We start from the raw sequence: 23,548 nt of genomic DNA on the forward strand, positions 1-23,548 counted from the left end.
ATCTATTCGAGCCTTCCCAACAATCTACTTGATTTCCTATAGCTGGAATTCCGTGGACACTTCCAGCTCAGCTGATTTACAACCAACATAGTCACTATGCTCCTTTTCTGACAAAGAAATCTTCATTCCCGTGTCTCTGGCTTGAATCTTGTGTGTAAGCTTTGAATAGTTGCTCTCTCCTGCCCCACACATCTGATCTGTTGAGAACTTCTTCTTTGGCCACACTCTGGATTACATGATTATCTCCTCAAAACAAACTAGTGAAAAATTCTTATCTAGTTTTGCTATCTATGATCTCTCCCTCTTGCACTTCATTTCTTTCATATTAATCTTATTAAGGCATTACAATGTCATTTAACAAATCCCCACTGATGCTCAAATTCAGACCTTACCTGTCTGTCTCTGTGTCTGAGTAGGGGAATTAATTAAGACCATGCATTTCCTGGCTCCAACCTTTTTGCTATCTTATTTGCCGTTGACTCAAAGTAGCAACTATTGTCTCAGTCTATTAGGTCCGGCAAACTATAACCCGCAGATCAAATCCAACCTGCCGCCTGTTTTTGTATGGCCTACAGAGTGTTTTTTACGTTACTAAATGATTGAAAAAATATCAAAAAGAGAAGAATATTTTGTGACATGTAAAAATGATAGGAAATTCAAATTTTAGTGTTCATAAATTAAGTTTTATGGTAAGGCAGTCAGACGCCTTTGTTTACTTATTGTGTACAGCTGCTATTATGCTTTAATGGCAGAGATGAGTAGCTACAACAGAGATCATATGGCCCTCAAAGCCCAAAATGTTTACTATTGACCCTCTACAGAAAAAGTCTCCCAATCCTTTGTACATGTGCCATTCTCTGAAATGTATGTCTGTGTCCATGCTCATGCCATTTACCCTTGTTAAGGAAAAGTGTTCAAAACTTAGAAATAAGAAAAGAATGACTGCATGTCATTTTCATATCACAGTGAAGCATTGCCTGACAGGCCTACTCTGCAGTTACATGTTAACTTAGAAATTTCTATTTAGGAGGAGAGACTACTCCAAAGGATACAGTTTTATTACCCAGTAGGATATTAATTTTTCATCTATCAGCAAATTCACTTCAGCATTCCTTTAACTTACTGAGTGTGTGTATAAATCTCTGTTTTTTAAGATCTCCTTTGAACCATTTTTACCATCCTGCTGGTTCTCTCATTAATGAGTTAAATTTTTGGTACACGTTCATTCTATATTTGTGTGTGTGTCATGTTTTTAGCTTTTGAAAATTATACTTTGACCCACTGTTTGTAATTCCTTGTGCATATCTCAAATCTTGGCCTTCAAATTCCATGTCAAATGGCACTTAATGTTGCCTTTGTTGATCACACTAGTTCAAATTGATCACCTGCACAGCATTTATCTTGTTAATAGACATATAACTTCTCTCATAGATCCTAAGATCTTTAAAGTCAGTGAGTACATTTTTTTTATAAGATGGAATTCTCAAAATGCCTTGGTCATTGTAAAAACTCAATAAATGTTTGTGGAATGAATGAGATTAAAATGCACTTAAAAGAGAGATTGTTGTAAGAAGAAAAATACCCCAAATTGTTGTTCTTTATATTAGAAAGGAAAGAATAGAGAAAATAGTACAGGGCAACAATATAGAGCATTCTAAGTATTTGTTTGGCATAAGTTAAGTAGAAAATTAGATAAAGAATTGTCCCTAGGTTGCAATGAATCGAGACAATGATTTATTGCCTGCAGTTAGAGTATTCGGATTTCTCCTCTTAAATGTCAGCAAGAATCTTGTACATGATAAGGCAGGTCTCATCCGTGTAAATATAATTACTGGCTTCTTGTATATGAACATTGATGGAGCAGATTGGGAATCTGCATACAGCACTGAGGAATAAATTAGCTCTGTCCTCATTTCTCCTTTATTTAGAAGTTAATCACTGTAAAATGATTAATTTCTAAATAAAGGAGAACTAAGGCCCCATCAAATCCATAGCTCAAATATACTTTCTACTTAGTAGTTCAGTTATAGATATAAGATACTCTAATATTTAATTGACTAATATATTCTAAATGGTGTTTTAAAACAATTTTTACCTGTACACATGATTTTTGAAAAATGTTAAGGCATCAACAAACATGCAGAAAAGAAAAACTACCCATAATTCTACCTCTAAAAATGTTCCCAGTTAATTTTCATTGACAAGCCTTTGAAGTAGGCACTGTCATCTTTATTTTGTTGATGAAACTGCGAATCCTAGAAACTCCAGATTTCATTCAGTTTGTATTCTAATGAACTCAAAATTATGGTGCTAGAATCATGATATTTGAGAAATCATGTGAGCTGAATCCCAGCAAAGACAAGATGTGTGATTTGCTGAAAGTTAGTTATCAGGACCTCCATTCTCCTTACTCTGTAGTCAGAGTATGCATCTTTCCAAGGTGACCCTCAACGATCTCCATTTCCTGATATTTACACTCTTGTGTAATCTTCTCCTTTTGGGTGTGGGCTGGACATAATGACTTGCTTCTACTGAATATAATACAGCAAAGGTGATGAAATGTTACTTCCATGATTAGGTTACAAAGGACTGTGACTTCCTATTTTCTGGCAATCTCTGTCTTTCTCTCTGGCCACCCCAGTTACCTCACTTTGATGAAGCCAGCTGCCATGTGGAAAAGGCCCACATGGTCGTGAACTGCGGAATCTCTGCTTAACAGCCAATGTGGAACTGAGGCAGCCAAAACAATCTGGCAAGGAACTGAATCCTGCCGGCAGCCATGTAATTGAGCTTAGAAGAAGATTCTTCCTCAACTGAGCCTTCAGATGAGACCACAGACCCAACAAATACCTTCACTGTAATTCCATGATAGACCCTGAAACATTGGACCCAGCTAAGCTCTTTCCAAATTCCACAGAAACTGGGAGATAATAAGTGAGTGTTGTTTGAAGCCTCTAAGTCTTGGGGTAATTTTTATGCAGCAATAGATAACTAATATATCTTCCCCATGCACAAACTTGGTAGTATTTCTATTCCTCTAATCAATTCAGGTTCATCTATTCAGGCATTCAGGTTCATCTTCTTCTAGTGAGCTATTTCATAAAATAATCTAATATATCATCTATTCAGGCATTCAGGTTCATCTCCTTCTTCTAGTGAGCTATTTCATAAAATAATCTAATATATTTGTTTAAATCAAGACATAATAACTGACACCCACTTTTACCTTACCCAATGCATTTGTATTTTAATTAAACATGGGCTTTTAGATGAAGCAATTAAACCTCCAGGGTTGGAATTTTAGGCATTACTAAGCCAAAGGGGCATTGGATTTTTATATTTCCCTGTCTAAAAGTCAGATTGTACTGCAGGGGTTAGGGCCTCAAAGTGTTTGGATTCTCCTAAGTGACAAAAGGCTTGTTTCTCTAATGCTATAGAGAGTATCATGGGATCCCCTCTCATTCTCTATGTCTTGATTTATCTGGACTGGTTCCCCTGGAAACCAGTTGAAGATTATGAGCCAAAGTTAGGCTGAAGGTGGGGGGAATTTATGTATCAAAATTGAAGAGAGCATTTATGGAAGGAGCATGCATTTTTTGGAAGCCCCTAGTGATGTCAAAACACAAATCTCAATGAAAAATCATCTCTGCTTGGCCAACTTAATTTTGGAGTTTTCTAGGCACCTCTAATTACATGCTATACATGCAGCCATGGACTTGAATGCAAGAAATGTATTTTTATCAGGAACTATCACAGTTTTATATGATTGGTTTCAAAGAACATTGCCACTTAAAAGAAGATTGGAAATTTCACACCCCTTCTCCAGAGGCAGTTTGCATCCAATGACTGGTTTATGCAGGAGTATAAATGACTGGCACCCTTGTCATTACATGAGACAACTCTAAAGTACCATCTCAATTTCACAGTTCCCTTGGGTGTTGACTGAGGTCTTTTATGGAACAGCATCATGGCCCAATTTCTTCCTCTGCCCAATCCTACTTTCTTCCCTTCCCTTATATGAGTGTCAATTCCAAAAACACTCCCTAATAAAATTTCTTCAGGTTAATTTCCACCTCAAAGTCTACAACCTGTGGAAACCAAACCACCAGATGTGTTCTCTAACAGAATAGAGTGGAAGAGATGAATGGCACTTCTAGATCAGTGCCTTTGAATAGTGGGAGGGGCTTCTACACACTCTTTTCCTCCATTTGCCAGTTAGATGCAGAGGACTCTGAGGCCTTAGGAGGAAAAGTAGAAGGAGCCCTTGCCCTATTGAAGGTTGTAGGATGGCCAGGGTCATTAGCATTAGATTGTTAAAAGAGAGAACTTCCATTGGGTTATTGGGGGTTTGTTTGTTAGACCATCTAGCATGATCTATGTTACTCTACAAATACATTGGTTCTTTGAAGTCAGGTGCTACTGAGAACCTAAATACGTGTTGTTGGCTTAGCAGGCAGTTGGAGGGTGGTGCAGAAACTAATACCAGAGGCTGGAAAGATGGAGCCCCACATAATGCAGTGGCAAAATATTTGGTGAAAGTGTTGCCTGTGATACCTCAGAAGGAAGATTAGGTTCCTACTGAGCCAGTGGCTCTAAGGGAAGGGGTAGGAAAACATAATGCTTCTATGTGTTTGGTTATAACTTGTTGTGTTTAACAAGTATTACACACACACACACACCCCCACACAAATTGAGTTCATGTAAGAACTGGCTTGTTTGAAAACAGAAGTAAAAAGAAATAGAAAGACTCAAGAAATTTGGATCCCTACAGGGCTGGAAAAGCAGATTTCATATGGAGTAAAAGATCAAACTGAAGAATATTTGAGCAACAAAGGTCCATTTGGACTTCTCATTAAAACAGAAGGACTCAACCCTGCAGCAAAAATCATATTATGAATGTTTCTTTCACACCCAAGCCTTTTCTTTCAGATGGTCTCAAGAGAATAGTTATTAAATTGAGAGAGTGCCAAAGGGATAAGGAAATAAAGAAACAGATCAGGAGTGAGCATTCTGTCTGGGAAAGAACTTTGAGTATGGTTGCAAGCAAATAGAATTGACTAAAAGCTAATTGATCAAAAGCCAATTAAGTGGCTGAGGGGATTGCATTGCTAAATAAACCATCAACCCATGTAGGAGTCAAAGCCTTTGACTAATCAAAACTTAAAACTAACTGTAGGCCCCTTCATGTCACCAGCATGAAGACAGCAATAAAAGGTGTGCAACCCCCAAGGAGGGCATACTTCATAGTGTCTATGTTACATGAGTCCAGCCAGGAAAATGGATACAAAAGATTCCCATAAGAGCTGGAGCCATTGAACATAAAGAAAAATGGATAATGGAGTTCTACACAGAAAAAAGAATCAGAATCTAATCAAGGACTTCATTCACTTCTAGGGTGGAGTGCTGGAAGCTTTACCATGTTTGCCTGCCAGGATTTCAGAATTTCGATAAACCAGTAAACGCTCTGTTTCCAATTCTTCTCTAAGTGTACTTTTTTAAAAATTGTGGTTTTCTATCCTTGCTCCATCATTGTATCCTGGAGGTGAGGGCAGGGCATAAAATTTGTATTTTATTCAATAGGGCTCTGGACCATGAGGGGCCACATCCACACCAGATGAAGAGAATGATTCATTAGCCTGTGATTTAAGACGGAGCTGAATGCAGAAATTGGATGGGAATTCAGGTTCCCTCCATGGAGGTAAGTGGGCACTTTCTAAACGCAGAGAGAATGGTGTGTGGAGATCAGAGAGGCTGATTGTGGTGGGTACATGGCCGTCCATCATAAATTGAGATTTCCATGACGTTGAGTTGTTGCTGAGAAGGTCTGAGCAGCCACTGTCTATACTTTTCTGGTCCACTCACTTTAGGTGTCAACAAATGCCTAGTTTTGAGTTTATGGAGTATGGGTAGAAGTGATATATCACTTCCATAATGGGCTCTTCAGCAATGAGATAGGGGTGGGCTCCCACATACTCATAACTTGTCTAAGACCTAGGGGATGGCAGGGCTACAAAATGGAAAAATCCCAACAGCTAGGATTATATCTTGGCTGACCAAGAACACCTACAGTGATAAAATTCTAGTAAGTTAAGCCACTGAATATTTTTAAATTGTTGTAGCACTTAGCATTACATAACCCACCTAGATACCGTCTATGTGTCATATCAATATATGTAAATTTAATATTCACAAAACACTATGTAGGAAGTATTATCTCTGCTTTTCAGATGAAAAAAGTGAGGCTCAAATAGATTAAAACTAACTCGACAAATGTCCATAAAAAAGTTGAGAAACCAGGATCGAAAGTTGTGTTTCCCTGATTATAGAGCTTATATTGTTTCCTTTACATCATGCTAGTTTTCACTAAAAATGTAGAAAAAAGGAGAAGAAAGAATAGAGGGAGGGAGACGTATAATTAGGAGGAGCCAGAACGGAGTTAGAAGAAAGGAAGGTGGTTCTGTGCGTGAGGATGCCAACGTGAAATGTGTACTTCCAGTAGTGCTGTGTTCTAGAAATCCTGGATGAGACTCTCAGTGGAATGTTCAGTAGAATATAGATTATTAAACAGACTTCAAAATGAAGAGGAAGAAAGGTTCCAAGTAGGTGAGAACTGATACCATCTTTTCACTCTAAAGGAATAATTGTGCCAATTGACCCTTTTAAGCCATAGTAAATAAGCATACCCATTTTCTCATCTCGTGACCTCACCAACACTTGGTGCATCACTTAATTAGTATCTGTAGATTCATTTGCACTTGTTCATATTTTTGAAAAAACTTTTTTCAAAATTTTCGTAAATGTCACTCTTTCTTGAATTGGGCAGTTTCCTCTGAATAAAATACCATGAGTGGATTACTCCCACAAGCCTCTACTTTCATCCTTTTATATTCCTAATCCATATTTACTTTTAAAATCACCCACAGAATGAAATGACTGAGCCCAATTTCAAACAAAATTTTGTATTTGATATGTATGAACACAGATTTAGGCCACTTTCCTTAATGGTGTCTCAATTTAACTGCAATTGTATTCCATTTGGAATCTCTCTGGGGCACACGTGGCATTTTGCTGAGACTTCTGGCAGCACAGACGCTTATAGTTCAGTTGATAATACCTACTTCTTGATGGAGGAATTCAGAGAGACTCTATTTAATTGTACTTTCTACTGCTTGCTGTTGTGTACAAAAGAGCCAAGTAGGGAAGGTTCATCTTTTCCTCTCTAAGGTGCTAATTTGCATATTCAAACATTCCGTGGATGTTCTCCCAGTTGCAGCTCAGTGGCTAATGTTTAAGCACATATTTGCATTTGAAAAAAAAAGGTGTGGAAAGGAGAAAAATATACATTTGATCAAAGAAATGCTAATGAGAATTTAACATAGCTTCAACTTTTCCCTGCTTGTTCAAAGTGTTAGTGTGACCTCTTGGCTAGAGAACTATATCTATGGTTTGTTCTCATTTATGGGGACTTCATGTAGGAAATAATTGAACTCTATGTGTTTTAGAATCTTTATTTATCTAGGGGGTGATCCCTGGGGACTTTGCTGATGGAGGCCTGGCATTGTTCATTACTAGTAAAACTAAACCACAATATAAAGCCTCCCCTAGCTAACTCCCTGTTCTGTAAGCAGAGTAAGTGAGTTTTGACTAAGATAAGAAAGAACTCTTATAGGAAGGGGAAGAAGAAGGAAGAGAGGATCTTCTGCTTGTATGTTTTGTTATGTTTAAATTTGGTGGTACTAAGGAGCATTAGAAATCGGACAGTTTTGCTTAGATACTGAAGGCAACTGTGGACTTCATGCCTTTCAAAGACCAACCATGTGGTGGTTTCATGAGGTAGGACCACGCACTGGGCTCTAAACAGAGGCTTCAGCTCCACACATCCTGTCTTTCTCATTGATTCTGTGGTAGTCAGTCTCCAAAGATGGTCTCGAAGAACCATGCCTTTGTGTGGTCCCTTCCCACAATCAGTCACAATGAATCTGACTTGACTCACTTTAACCAATGGAATGTGGTGAAAGTCATGCTGACCCTCAAGAAGGCCTGGCTGCCTTCATTTTTGCACTTTTGAGAAACTTGAGATGCCATGTAAGAAGTCTAGTACCCAGCTGGATAGTCCACAAGGGGAGACCTTGTGGAGGGGACAAGTGGAGAGCAGAGGCCCTGAACTATATGAGGAGGGAGAGAGGTACAACCATCCTAGCATTCCAATTTACCCTCCATATGACTCCATTCCCATCTGTAATATGACCACAACTGCATGAGAGATCCTAAATGAGACAAGCAGAGGAACTGCCCAGCTGATCCCAGTCAATTCACATGAGATAATAAAATGGTTATTGTTTTAAATCACTGGCTTTAGGGGTAGTTTATTACACAACAATAGAGAACTAAATCAATGCACTTCTCCCAAGCTTCTTTGCCTAAGTCTCTCTTTCCCAACTCTTTCCTTACACATCATGGTGAGGTGAAAGGTGCAAGATTATCGCATTGGTTCATGTCCCAGTATGTGGACATTACATGTCCATCTTTGACCTTCTATTACCCTCACCTCCAAGAATAATATAGACTCTGATTAGTCCATGGTTCTGATATAGCATATCCAGTCCATAAACTGAGTGTATGTTTTGGGGGGTTTGGTTTAGTTTTTCTTATAGGTGATTTGGTGAAACACTTAGAGCTTTGAGGATAAATGCTCTTAAATGCAACCTATTAAGGTCCTTCCTGAACATCAGTGATAAACTTCAACCCCAACATATTTGGACAAAAAAAAGATGGAATGAAAAGTTACTACAAATATTTTTATTTAACATTAAGACAACCAGAATTCTTTAGTCTAATCTCAACCTGTTTTCAATAATACTAGCTAGCCTTTATCACCTACATTGTACCATGTCTTCCATATATCACTTCTAACCTGTTTTCACAATGACCCAGCCATGGTGGTCTTCTTTTTATTCCTCAAACACATCAAGTTCATTCCCATCTCAAGGTCTTTATATGAGCCTGTCCTTTGGACTGAATGGCTGTTAATGCCAGATATTTTCCTGGTTGTCCCCTTCTGTTGATTCTAGTTTCCGCCATAATTTCATTGCTTCCAAGTAGCCTTCCATAGCCACTCTATGTAAATTAACCTTCCCAGGTAGTCACTTTCTCTCATATCCACCTAGTTTATATTGTCATTGCATATATCACTGTCTAAAATTTTCTCATTGATTTGGGGACTTGCCTTTTGTGTCACCCTCTACCAGAGTGTAAGACCTATGGGTCAAGAATACTGTCTGCCTGATTCTCCGGTATGTCCCCAGCAACCAGAACAATGCCTGGCATTAATGAATGAATGAAGTAAGGAAGAAAGAAACTTACAACTCACCTTCAAAGAAGGTATTATTGTGTACTTCTATTTCAGACGTGGAATTCAGGGGTAAAAGAGGTCATACAACATGCTGAAGGCCTTTCAAATTAAAGTAAATGACTTGTCTTCTCTTCACCCTATCCTGCTGTCCCCTCCAGGGCTTCCATGTGGTTAGGTTAGCAGATAAACAACTCCATCAAGTACAGTCTTAAAGAGGGTCTAGAAAAGACCAAAACAGATGACCTGAGCAGAGTCACCAGCTGCTCTCCTCTGCCAGAATCTCAAAACAAGCCCTAGGAACATTTTTCTGGTATTTTTTCCCCCATACATTATAAGATGTAAATGATGTCTATAATGTTTAATTCAATTATTAAACATCATCAGCTCAAATCCATAGGTCTTAATGGTACAGTGAGGTTATTTAACCAAAAATAACATGTGACCCAAAAGTTGAAAATTAAAGTTATCTTCTGAGACTGAAAGTAGACCAAGTGCTTAAGGAGATCAGCTGCCCAAAGCAGATATTTACAAATGGATGGCTGAGAAATTTTGTGAACACCCATATTCCAGGCAGTGCAAACAGGGATGGCTATATTGTCATATTTAAAGCCGTACTAATAGGAGGGTGAGGGGTATCTGGGAGTCCAGAAAAACGAAACATCGGTAATCAGAATTTGTCTCTGTCTTTCCAGTTCTGTGAAAGAAGAAAATGCCGAGAACAGAGATTTTGAATCGCAGCTGTATCTCAGTGGTGGAGATAGATGCATCACAACACTTGACATTAAGTTCTTTCTACTAACTTTCCTCCTTATGACTCCACAATTTGCTTCTGAATTATCATTTGGCCTTCCTGCAAGGTGACAAGAACATTCTGGTCTTCTTGTCCACTATTAATAATTGTCACTTGCTTTGAAGATGGTGTCTTAAACATCTGATTAGCACAAGTCTGTACACAAGAGAATGATTGTTCCTAGGTCTGTTAACAGAGCTAAGCTTACAAGTCAAGATCATACTCTCACACCCTTAACCATGGAGGCCCACTCACGTGCTATCCCAGTGGTCCCACCGTGAGCTGACTCCCTGAATATGTTGATACTATCACAGAAAGGTTGAATTCTGTAACCATAATACAGACCTAGGACTGTATGTATGTGACAACCCACAAGCACTGGAGCAGGGATGCTCAGAACATTATAGGAGGAAAAGAACGCTTATGCCCTGTGTGTGGTGTGTGTGGTGTGTGTGTGTGTGTGTGTGTGTGTGTTGGGGGGGTGGTCAAAGTCAGTTTTGTCTTCCTTTTTTTTAAGACAGATATTAGAGAGATGGAACAAAGAGGAGGACCCTATATTGTTAATTTAGCCAAATTCTTAGATGAATCATAAGAAAAAAAATTAGGATGTGTTAATATATTTGATCCAGTGATGTTATATATGACAATTAGGGAGTGGGGAGGTTAATTTTTCATTGTTATTTTTATTGATCTAAATGCTCTTTTTCTTTTCCAAATAAACGCCTGTAATACTTTTTTGAGCAGTTGCATCCACTCACTCTTGATTTTTGCATTTCCCTTGGGCACAACCTAATACAGTAATAACTGCAAAGTTTTACACATATGCTCGAACTATAGAATAACTGTGCGTCATTAAGAAGTAGCAATACTTACCATGGGTATAGGAACATCTGTGATAAGCCAGAAATTAGGTTTTCATTTTAATGTCCTTGGCCTCTTGGAAGAAATGTTTCACAAACTTAAAAAAAAAACTCTGTATTAGTCCAGCACTTTTTCCACACCCCCGAGTGCTGCAGGTATGACACCTCATGTCTAAAAAAATGAGATTCTTTCTCTGATTTTCTTGTCACAAGTCTTGCCCCCAGTAAAGAAGGCTTATTTTCAGTTTTTACATTTTTTCTTAATTACAAGGAGTTTATATAGCCTCCTTAAAACCACTTACTGGATAATACTTATAAAAGCATATATGAAAATTCACACAGCTTATCTGGGACTATTGTCTTCTTAAGTGATCTAGCCTATCATTTTAATCTTCAAGAGACATTTTCAGCCTTGTAGATACTCCTTGCTCCCCAAACCAACTCACAATCCCATTTATAGATTTCAAAGCAGGATATCTAACTATATACAGGTACTGTCATAAATCTTCTAACATTTTCAGCCCAAGACATACATTCGCTAATAGGTACACATTGAACTTTTATCAATTCAAGAACTTTCTTCATACACTAATTTTGATGTCACAAATATTTAATAATAAGAATAACTTGTCTTATTCTCAGTTTTAGAAAATAAATATAACTTTAGACTGAAGCATGAAGAATAAAAATTTTCCTAAAAACAAAACATTTTTTATGTTTTTCTCATATGGATATATATATATATTCATGCATTGAATGGCAAACCATATTGATAATTATTTCTAGCATTATATTCATGAAAATGGATCTTTGCTATTGTTTTCAGGATCTATTGGCATTGATTAAAAGAAGTTTGCATACGCAACCGATTCACATTGCTTTATTGTTGTTTTTGTTGCTGTTGGTATTGTTCAGTTCACAAAAAAACGTATTTCAAGTCATCATATCCTTGCATTTAACCAGTGAAAGAGTAATCTTGAAAGAAAACATTTTACAAACTGGACACATACCCTGTTTATTTTCTCCGAAAATTGCACTCCATAAAGCAAGTCCATTTTTTAAACCTTTCCCAATATTATACAAAAATATTCTTATGCAAGTAATAAATTTATCTTTAGACATCCAACTTTTTTGAAATTTAAAGCAGTCACACCAAAAGTTATCATTGTTAATTTTTAATCTAAACATAGAACACCTTGTGCTTATACAAACTGCTATTATCATGTGCTCGTATACTCTTTACATGGATCTGGCAAATATACTCTGCCATTATGCATTAAATTATGTAAAAAAAGTATAACCAGTGCAGAACTTGCCTATTTTTAAACAATGTTCTTTAACCATCCTCATCTATATTTGTTTATATATATAATTTCTTTTTGGAAAAAATTTAAGGCAAGTGCAATCAAAATTACAAAATCACTATCTCTATTGCTAACATATGCAGCATTCATATTTAGTGAGTGATCTCCTTCCCTCTTAAAAATGAAAGTACAAAATACTAAGTATGTTATACTTGCTACAGTCGGTTATGTAGTCTTACCTACAAGCCATAGTTAAAATCTTTAGAGACATCAACACAAAAGCATACTTCTCTAACGCTACACCAGCATGAATCTCTGCTATCCCTGTCCTGTAATTTCTCATTGCATGTTTAGTTTTCTCATGAAAATACGCAGCAAGTTATTCAGATGCCTGTTTTGAAGATGACTATGAATACAAGGTCACCTCATGGCACAGAATACTTAAGGTGCGGTACTCATAAGATTGTCGGTTATAAATCACTTGTAAAATTATCTATTGTGTTTCTATGTCACTTCAGTGATGGCACGGATTTTGTAAAGTAAGAGAAAACTAAAAAAAAATCTTATCAGTAACTATATTTCTAAAGTTAGGCTTTGCTGAGGACATGTTATTTGCTAAGGACATAATTTAAATGGAATCTGAAAAAATAAGTTATTTCACAGCCCTGGAAAAATAAAATCGACTAAAAGATAGGAAACCCGTGGTAATAACTTTAGTGCTTTCACAGGCTTTTCTTGTGATAGTTGCTGAGTGCAATACCTCCCCCATTTTTTAAAAATAAATAATTCAGGGCTACCATGTAATGGAAAAAGTAGGAAACGGAAACAATCAGAATTTTTATGGAAAAAGCAAGAATGAACTGACTCTCTCATTTAAGATAAAATGCATGTCCTTAAAGAAAAGTTAGTTGAACAGAAACCTGGGTATTTATTTTTAGCCTGTGCAAAAATGATTCACTGGATAATTTCCTGATGGGGTGCATTATCTTGGGAACTCATATAACTGTTTATTTAGTGTAGCACATATATTGATCAAGCTTATTTCAATGTAATACTAATGTGTGTTTTCAATTAGAGTGCACACACATTACACATGCATGCACACATGTACATTAATTTAGCACACTAAATCTTTCATGTTGTTAAAGTTGACTGTTTTGAACTGTTGTTTTCCAGAATACTTTCTGAAAACAAATCAAGCTCAATTAATATATTGTCTCTTTCAGTTTAGCGTAGAAATAAAAAAGGCTATATTGCACTCAATAAAATTGTACCATTGAATATTATTTTTTGGATATTCTGGTATTATAAAACTCTAGTTGGTAAGAGGGCTTACAGTGGCTGTGGAAGTCACTAGAATATGAGTGGAAAAATTTAAATCAATTCTTTAGAAACTTTTTGATGTGGCTACTCCACAAAGAATGTGTAAGAATATTTTCTCTTAACTAACAGGAGCCACATCCTTGAAATATGCACTTGGGATCAGTGATGCCATTAATTCTTGAGAATCAGAAATCAAATAGGACATTCCTCTTAAGAAACAGAAGCTAGTAATCTCATCACTGGTAGTCGTTCCTGGCATAACAAGGTACGTAAAGATCAACATTATCCCAGTGAGATAAATACATGTGGCTGGACATATACTTGTCAGAATAAGCGATTGAAGAGTGAAATACGAAACCAACCGGTTTGTCATTGTGTAGGTTGTCCATTTGCTGAAGTAACGCAAGATGATGCATTTAACATCATCTCACATAAAATTAACTACATTTATTGGCACTACATGAATATAGTCTTGGACTTTATGTCATTCACTAGAATAGAGTTCCCCAAATTACATGATCATAAAAATTTCCTGGGCTTCAATTGTTTTAGAGTGTGAGCCAGTAATCTATCTTTTAACAAATGCTACAAGTGATTCTTATGCTAAAAGACATTTGGAAAAATCTTCATTAGAGTACATCTTTTGATGACTTCATTCTAAACATGAGGGAAAATAATTGTTAATTAGGTCCAACTAATTTAACACATTTGATATTGATATATTTATTTTCACCACCAATATCTTTGGTACTCCTGTCTAATTTTGCTATTTTTCTTCCTTAACAGAAACAGAAGTGACAATAGACCTGTAGTCTTTTAGAAGGAAGGTGTGTTTTTAATTAATGCTTATCTATTAATTAGCTTTTTTCCTTCTGTGATTGTGCAATTACTTTTTTGAAGTCATATATTTCATGACAAAGTTAGACTCAGTTTTCTTGACTAGTTCTTTTTTTTCCTTCTTTTTGAGATAGTCTCAAATAAAATACAACTGTCCACATAGTTTAGTTTTTTCAGGACTTCTTCATTGTGAGTTCTGGTGAACAAATTGGGAGGAATTGTTAAAAAAGGAAGACCCAGTTTATGGTGATATTCATCCGCTGCAAACTTTAATTTTGCATTCCAAAGAGAAGTTGTAATGACAGAAACAAAAATCCTACACCTGTTTTTCTCAGAGTGGTCTGTGGGCCTCCACATTAGAATCACCCGGAAAGCTTGTTAAGTAAATGGATTCTGGGCCACACTCCAGTACTATTGGAGTTCAATCTGAATTTCCATTTTTAATAAGCTTTCCAGGCAATTTTTCTGAAGCGTAAAATTTGAGACCTACCTGTTTGGCTCTTATAGTTTTCAACTCTGGTTGTCTTATATAATCTCCTGGAGGATTTATTTTTTAAAAAAAACTAACAATAAGGACAAGCTTCAAACTAGTTTCATCTGAATCTCCAGGACTTGGAGAGTTTTTAAACCTTCCCAGGTGAGTCTAAGTGCACCTAGGTCTTAGAACTATTACTAGAAGGATGCTATGAAAGAACTACAGTCATGCATCGCTTGACAACAGGGATACATTCTGAGAAATGCGTCATTAGGTGATTTTGTCATTGTGCGAACATCATAGCGTGTACTTACACAAACCTAGATGGTATAGCTGACTACACACCTAGGCTATGTGGTAATAATCTTATGGGACCACCTTCGTATATGTGGTCCATCGTTGACCAAAATGTTGTTATGCAGAACATGACTGTATTTCACCCCTTGCCAAACACTCGTGTCACAGTATCAAGCATGCCAAAATCATAATTTCTATTCATACATTTAATGTTTAGCTGTTGATTTCCCATTTTATTTCAGAAAAGCACGCTGAGACCATCTAAGAAAGGGTTTTCATTCAGAGCCCAGTTTTCCTTTCAAGTTCATAATTGTGTAAACAGTTCCTTATTGCCAGGGACAATAGAAGAACAGATATTTCATTGCTTAATTTAAAACTGCTATTGATTTTCATAAGCTTATAGTTCTGTTTGTCATTTATGTAGGCTTTTGCATGTTCTTCTGCTCTCTGAGTTTGGGAACGTTTCTCCTTTTATTGTTCTTTTTCCCTGCAGAAGTTAGAAATTTGACTGCCTTAGCAGTTTTTCCATAATCCAGGCATTCACAAAGCATCTTGATGACTTCTGCCATATATCACCTTTCCTATACTATTTACCTATGTTTTTATTCAAATCATGTAAATATATATCATTCTACCATATAAGCAGAACTAGAAATAGTATCCATAAAGTCAAGTTTGATGTACTACTTAAGTTTTTTTTAAAAGGTTCTAAGACATTTTAAATCAAATACATAACTATTCAAATAAAAACTTCCTTCTGTGTACCGTATAAAACCGATTGACATATCACTAGGATAAAAATCCCTAATTTGGGCAAACAATTGTCTAAACTATTGGTCAGATTTAGATGTTCTCTATCCTTCAGAACTTCACACTGCCTTCCTCACACACATCAGTATCATGGGGCATTAAACATTGAAAAAATGTGTGATATTAATCAAGGAATTTGTTTGAATTACTCTTACAGGCCATATATAAATGCTAAAAGTCCCACAGCCCTAAGTGGTTGGGTCACCACTATTTTAATTCTCTAATATTTGCCTCATTCTGTGTTTCTATTTTTCTAGTAAATGTAGATCTGATATCAATTAAGAATCTCCTAGAAATAAGATGTCCCATGAGTATTAGTCTTTTAACGACCTTTCAGTAATGAGTACAAATGAAAATTCCTGAGAATTTATGTGTGTGTGTGTGTGTGTGTGTGAGGTACACAAATAGTCCCCAATAGTCTTCAACTGTAGGGTTCTTTCCTGATATTTTTAATAATGGGTCAGTTCCTATGACTCACAATTTAAAATACAATATGGAAAATATTCTGAGTCATAATCCATATAATGTTTTACTTTTTCAGTAGAAGTTATTTTTTCACATTGAAAAACCCTACTGAGGTAGAAATGACTTTATGAAATTTTAAATATATTAATTACTTTGAAATCCAACCTGAAATAACCTTGTTTTTTTTAATATTACTTTCCATTTTCATAATGATTTATCTCTGCTTCATTTTTGATAAGTGTTTCTTTAAAGGCTGTCCTAAGGTATGAATTCTGCCTAAACAGCTCATTCATTCTAAGAGGTTTATGGTTGTTCACTTGTTATGCTTGTGATGGAAAGATTTACCACCATTCCCTCCCCCCAAATCAATAAATAAGTTTATCTTTAATATGAAATGGCAAGGAAGGCCAAAAACATCTCCCTTTAGGAATGACTGTGCACTACAAGTAGGTGCAAACAAAGTAGAAAAATAAGATGATTAAAGATCTGGGTCACTCTAAAATATTACCTGATGGGACTTGATTTTAAGGTCGTTATGTGAGTAGTACCTTAAAAAGAAAAGAATAAAATACCTGGGGATTAAGAAGTAAGGAAGAGAAACAGCAAAGTGGACTCACATGTTTTAAGTCCTTTCATTTCTGTTTCTCAAAGAATTTTATGAAACAGATGAAAGAAAAATGCAGAATTTAACCTTGAAAAGATCATTAACATGATAATGACTTTTAAGTGACTGAGTTTGTGATTCAAATCTCTCCGTAATCCAGTAGTGAAGAAAAAAAGGATTGTAAGTGGACTTGATGTTTTAACAAGGTTTTTCTTTTTGTTCAGCCAGTTGGCCATTTCTTAAGTCCCTTTCTTCACAACCATAATAAGAACTAAGTCTAAGAGTTATAAGCTTATACAGACATCAACAGAGAGGGAAAGATAAGTATAACAAGAGTTATTAAATTAACGAAGGTACTTACATATGTTCCAACAACACATTATTTAATTTATTTTTATCTATGATCAGGTAGAAACCAGAAGAAACATTGGTAGCTTAATAAATAATTTAATTTCTTGAATTTCTATTTAACATATAAATTTATTTTTACAGGATATATAGAGAGCATACTCATAGAGAGCAACAGACTTATGAAACGACTATAAAACACAAATTATAATTCAAGTTTAAAATTTCTCATTTTTACACTTGTATTTGTCTATTTTCCTATTGCTAGTCAAAGCAAAATCAAATATATAATTGTAAGTATTCTAAGAAAAAAAGGAGCGCCTCCATCACCTACGCATGAGTTACATACATTCTAGATTGTACAAAATCAAAGAGGGTAGGCAAAACTAAAGGGAAACACTACGTAAAATGCACTTTTTACTGACTGTTGAACATATCTGAGAGTGTCTGAGTTTAATATTTGACTTGAACACGAGCAGAGGAAAATGACTAAATTCACTTTCCTATTTGGGTTCCCTCAAACTCTGAAAATGTAAAAGTTTTTACAATTCAATAGCAGATTATATGAACATATCTCCACTACTTTGGTGGAAAGAACACACTAAGGATTCTAGTTACCAGGAGCATATGCTGCAAGGAATATGGACAACTGTCCATGTATCCTAACATAAAGATGTCTTCATCCCTGTAGAGAATTACCCTAAAACACTCACATCTGATCTCCCCAAATTTAGTCTCTCATTGACTAGTAAGGACAGATCCAAATTACTTTGCCACATGTTCATGCACTATGTAATATGTCATTTTACGCTGTCTTTTTTTTTTTAAATGACCAGCATGCCCTTTGAAACTTAAGGTTATCTGGACTATGAAGATTGAAATTTACACAACATCAATATTACATGTTATAATCTCAAGTTCATGTGTAGTTCAGTTTCTATTCATTTAGTAGTGGAGGGAATACAGTGTAATGATATAGAGTGATTGCCTTTGTTTGCTAGAAAGAATCCTTTTCAGGCTTATGGACCCTGGATGACGCATTAATGAAGGTGGCGAATGGTAGAAAAACAATAGTGCCTTACTTTATTTGCTTTAATGAACAATTCAGGAACTTGAGTTTGTCAGTGGACACAGAAACTATTCAGGGGAACATTTACTAAAGGGCAGAAGGAAATTTTTCTTTTTAAACATCTTATGTATCTGTAATGGAAAGATGTTTTGTATTCTGAGATGGGAAGAAAGAAATGCTACTCGATGGAAGATTAGAGCTGAGTTCCTTCTTTTTAGTCTGGGCATGTTCTATGCATGTGACTGAAGTTTGATGATGACAAAACACATAAGATTAGTAGTAGGATTAACTCAGCATCATCATCCTTCTCTTTACTCAGACTTAGATCTCATAGCTCCTTGTGACAGTATCTTAATTATTAATTTAGCACAAACTTTCACCTTGCTGCCAATCAGGAGTGAAAAGTATAACTTTAAATAACCACCACCTCACTTCAGTTTATTCTCAAAATTCTTTATATTGTCCCAAAGTCATAGCATAAGTCCTGAAACTGGCAAAAGCACAATTGCTGATAACCAACTATATAAGCAATTCTAAATTTTGGCGTAAGGAAACGGGGTTCCTTTGGAAAAATATGTCAAATGGTTTTTTCTACTCTTGTACTGGATTAATTCTTCTTAGTTTTGTTGTGGGAAACATGATAAAACTCAAAGCATAAAAAAGCATCATGCCAAATTACATGATTGCACATTCCTCCCAAACTATCTTTTGAGTAAATTAAGAAATGAGTAAGCTATCATAGTAATAATGGCCAATTCTTATTTATCTGGGCATGAATTATTTGTCATACAAAGTTTTTTCTCACTATAAACCAAGTCTCCCACAAAATCGGGTCATGTTGGAAGAGAAATTGCCTGTGTTTGTTAAAAGAACAATAATCATTCCTTGAATTTTCATGAAGGTAAGTAAGAGTAGACATAATAGTGCCTGCAAGATGCGTGGTTTATCTGAATGTCAGTTTCTGAGACTATGCTCTAAATCCAAACATCAATAGCTTTTTAGGTAATGGATGTCTTTGAGACTCACATCCAGGAAAACACAGTTTTGTACACATTAACAATTTTGTCTAGAATTTCAAAGGCTTGGTTATTTCCTTTAATCCTTTTTATAGACTCAAGGTGTCCTTGAACCTAAGTTTAAGGGCTGTTGTTAAGGATAACAAAATTTGACTGTTTGTTACTTTGTTTGCTCAGAATAATCAAGTGGGAAGAGTTCATGATAAGGCAGAGAATAGCTCTGCTTCCACTGACAAGCTCCTCCTTTTAGGGAACTCAGATGCATCATCATCTCTTTGTAATAATTGTATATATTGTTAAATAAAACCTTCCGCGGTAGGGAATATGTGTCTGTAGGTGGGATTTCTAATCCATTTAATAATACTTCACCTCTCTTAATCAACTATGACAATAATGGGAATAACGAACAAGTAAGTTCAGATTAGAGACAGTAAGGGATTTTCCTCTTCTGTGTCTTTGTATTCTCTTATTTCCAATCAGTCATTTCACTTGTACGGTACTGATGGTCTCCTTTCAATTTCAATAAGCTTTCTTCTGGGACTAATGATATAAACTTAAACTAAATAAAAAGAAGACAGAAATTAAGCACAAGATAAAAAATACTTCTTAGAAAAAGGTGAACTAGGGTATCACTCCAGAATCAGAAAATAATTTACAAATGTATGAATTAATGTTTTCCTAGAAATGGTGATCTTATTTTATATAAATGGTATCTGTCAAAGTTAATGACTATTCTAGGATAAACAATACTTGCTTAGAGTTTAAGGGTTGGCTCTCAGTTAATATTTGCTCTTGTTATAAAATGCTAAATAACAATGAAATAAGGAAGAAAACAGTATCTAGATATTTAAGATTAAGTCGATAGAGTTCAAATACATATAACTATGAAGAAAGTAATAAACACAAAATGGTTGACTGTTTGAACAATCAGGTATCTAGCTATAGAAATATAGTAGGTTCAGGTCTCAACTCGTGTCTTGGATTCATTTCATAGAATTGATATAAACTTAAATCAGCGGGCTGCATGAGATACAAATTTCTTCTCTGCCCAAAGGAGACCTAGGGAATGGATTACAAATTAAATAATCAAAGATTTGAGCACCAGTATAAAGTGTAGGACGCTCACAGGCAGCAAGTAGAGGTTACATTAAAGAACCAGATGGACTTTTGAATCCATAACGTGTCACTTGGAGGCCGAGCAGCGATTGTTGAAAAACAGGCAATACCAAACATCACACATGTCCAAGTCCAGAATCCCATTCTCTCCCTCAGCTTGGCTAACATATTCACAGTTTCAACTGTGTTTTTACAACTGGAATATTCATATCCCCCACGGCCCCCACCAAAAAAAGAGAAGGATGAAACCTAAGCACTAGGGAAAATACATTTTTTTCTCTTTTTATTGTGAATTCTAACATAACTTTTGTTAAACATTGAGCATATGAACACATGACAGATTCCTTCGTTCTCACATGGAGCTGATAGAGGAATACTTGGGAGGAATGTTTCTAAAGCCACAGATAGCTTCTTCTCCATTTATTTCATTTTTTAAAAATATGACAAAGCATTAGAGGAAAAAAATGTTTCTTAAGTTGTGAGAATATCAAATATTACCCATCAATCCCTGAATCATGCTATTCAAAGTGCTTAAATCTACACTAAAAATAGAACAAAAAATGTACTCCCAATGCAGCTAAATTAACACCTATGGATGCCTAAAATATGACTGTGGTCTGATTACTTCCTCTACATTTATTCCACACTTCCATCGTGCACTTAAAAGAATAAAAAAAATTAAAAAAACAAAGAAATAAATCAGGCCATTGCCATGTTTACAGTTTTCTGAGCACTGGGGGAGTCTGAAATCCAGTCCAATGAGGTTCACTGCCACGAGTCCCTGACAGGTGTCCACAGTACCAAGTAAACAATGGCCTTCTTGGATTCTGAAAATAACCCAATGTGCAAAGCTGACCTTAAAGTTTGTGTGTCCTTGTAGCTTCAGTTCTGGTTTGTGAAAATGTGACACAGGTCCAAGGGGAGCACGGGAATAAAGAACAGATTGTAGAGTAGGACCCAGGCGAGTTGTCAGGGAAACAAACATTTTTTAAACAAATAAAAATCAATGCACATCCCAAGGCTCCTTTACCTTGTCACACAAATACTGAGACCTTTGCATTGTTACAAAATTCTTATACTCGTCTCTCATATATTTGCAATTCAATCTTACCCTTCCCGATGAACTCTATTGAAATTTACACTTTTTTGTGGCCAACTCACATCTTAGTATTGTGACCAAAACTGTAGAATTGTTTTCTTGTTATATGGTAGTCGGAATAAACCAAACATACAATAGTCACTACACGAGCCCACAGACAATAACTGGAATGGAAGTTCCTACAGTGAATCACTAAAGTAATGTATAAGTTCTATTATCAGTGTTTTCACCACATTGATTTTTTTTTAACTAAAAACTACTTAGGTAATATTTCCCTTTAACATTCTGCCCTCTGCAAGTTCCTTTATGATTGATTTTGCATCATCTTCAACATGAATATGTATTAGCTGCTTATGTCACTGATTTCAAACATAAAGCTAAATGGTAAGGGATGAATTTCCTGGGAGCATCAGCTTTCTGTTTCTGAAAGATAGAATTACACAGTTAAAATAAAACTAATTCTTTATACAATAAAATTAATTGCTTTAAACAGTTTCTCATGTAATTTAAAAACTATTGTGTGTAAATAATATGTATTTTGAAAATACTGATTTCTGTTGGTATTCATATGTTTGACCTCCTGAGTTCATATATAAACACTTTGATATTAATGTGTTGCTTATGTTCACAAACTGAAACCAAACACTTGATTCTGAATGTAGCATTGCAAATTAAATACAGTGAATTAACATTTAAGTACAAGGGGACCCCATAATAAGTTTCACAGATTTGTTTTGACTCTTTAGAAAATAACATTTTGTATAATACAAGGTGACAAAACATATTTGATGACACATCCTGTCCTTCCCTTTGGTTTGGAAGCCTTCAATGTAAATTTCATTTTGACTTGTGTTGATTCACCCTTTTGAGTTAACTTGCCTGGCATTTGCACATAATCTCATTTGCAGAAAAATTATAGAGGGAAAAGAGGAAGTAGAATATTAAACAAAAACAGCCACAAACACATTCATGCCTTTCCAGGAAGTGATCAAATATAGGGCTTGATTTTTTTGTGTTTTTTCTTTTTTTTGTTTTTTTTTGTTTTCTTTTGTTTCTTTTGTTTTGTTGTGTGTTTATAGATATATATATATTTATATAAGGGTACATCAACTCATTTAGAAAACGGAAACAACACTCTCTCCCCCATTTTCATGCCCTTGGTCTTCTCTTCTTAGCACTCTGTAGTGGTCACTGTGAAGTGACTAGCACACTTTTGGGTCTGGAGTGTATTCTGACGAGCAGTGAATTAAATGTTAAGACAGTTAGACCCACCCCCACCCCTCCTCAGAGTTTACACATCATGCCGCCATTAGAAGGATAGAGGTGGGGAATGAGGCGGGACAAGGAAGAGATTCAGGGCTCTGATTGGTGGGGCCCTCCTATGAACAAGTGTTCTTCTCATTTTTTTTTCCCAAATGGCAATGCTGGGATTCGTTGCACTGCTCTCTGAAGGCCCACATGGCCCTGCTGATCCTAGGCAGAACCCAAGAGAGGATCCGGTGCTCCTTGTCCCATCGGATAGATTTGTCCAAGCACCCCAAGGAAATGTTAAAAGCAAAACAAAATCAAGAAAAGGAAATAAAACCCATTCTGAAACTAAACTAATGAAGCAAAAAAGGGTTTTCTATCTATACATAAGTCTCTTCTTTAAAAAAATGTAAATTTACAAATTCCAATGACATATAAAACAAAGTCAAAAAATGTAATGCTAAGAGACATGGTAAAACAGGAAGATACTGATGCTACAAAGAAATTGCAAAAAACATATGTACAAGACCCTGTT

General features: G+C 35.8%; 1 long non-coding RNA gene across 1 annotated transcript; it reads left to right on the forward strand.

The window, feature by feature from the left end:
* The first annotated feature begins 2,272 nt into the window (after nt 1–2,272).
* LOC147911974 (uncharacterized) lies at nt 2,273–10,862 on the forward strand. The gene is made up of 4 exons (XR_015550454.1): nt 2,273–2,934; nt 5,581–5,698; nt 9,249–9,381; nt 10,045–10,862. It is a non-coding gene; the product is annotated as an uncharacterized LOC147911974 (long non-coding RNA).
* Nucleotides 10,863–23,548: the final 12,686 nt, after the last annotated feature.

Source organism: Ceratotherium simum, chromosome X (genome assembly GCF_057802395.1).
Source record: "Ceratotherium simum simum isolate JZ-2026a chromosome X, ASM5780239v1, whole genome shotgun sequence".
NCBI classification, from domain to species: Eukaryota; Metazoa; Chordata; class Mammalia; order Perissodactyla; family Rhinocerotidae; genus Ceratotherium; species Ceratotherium simum.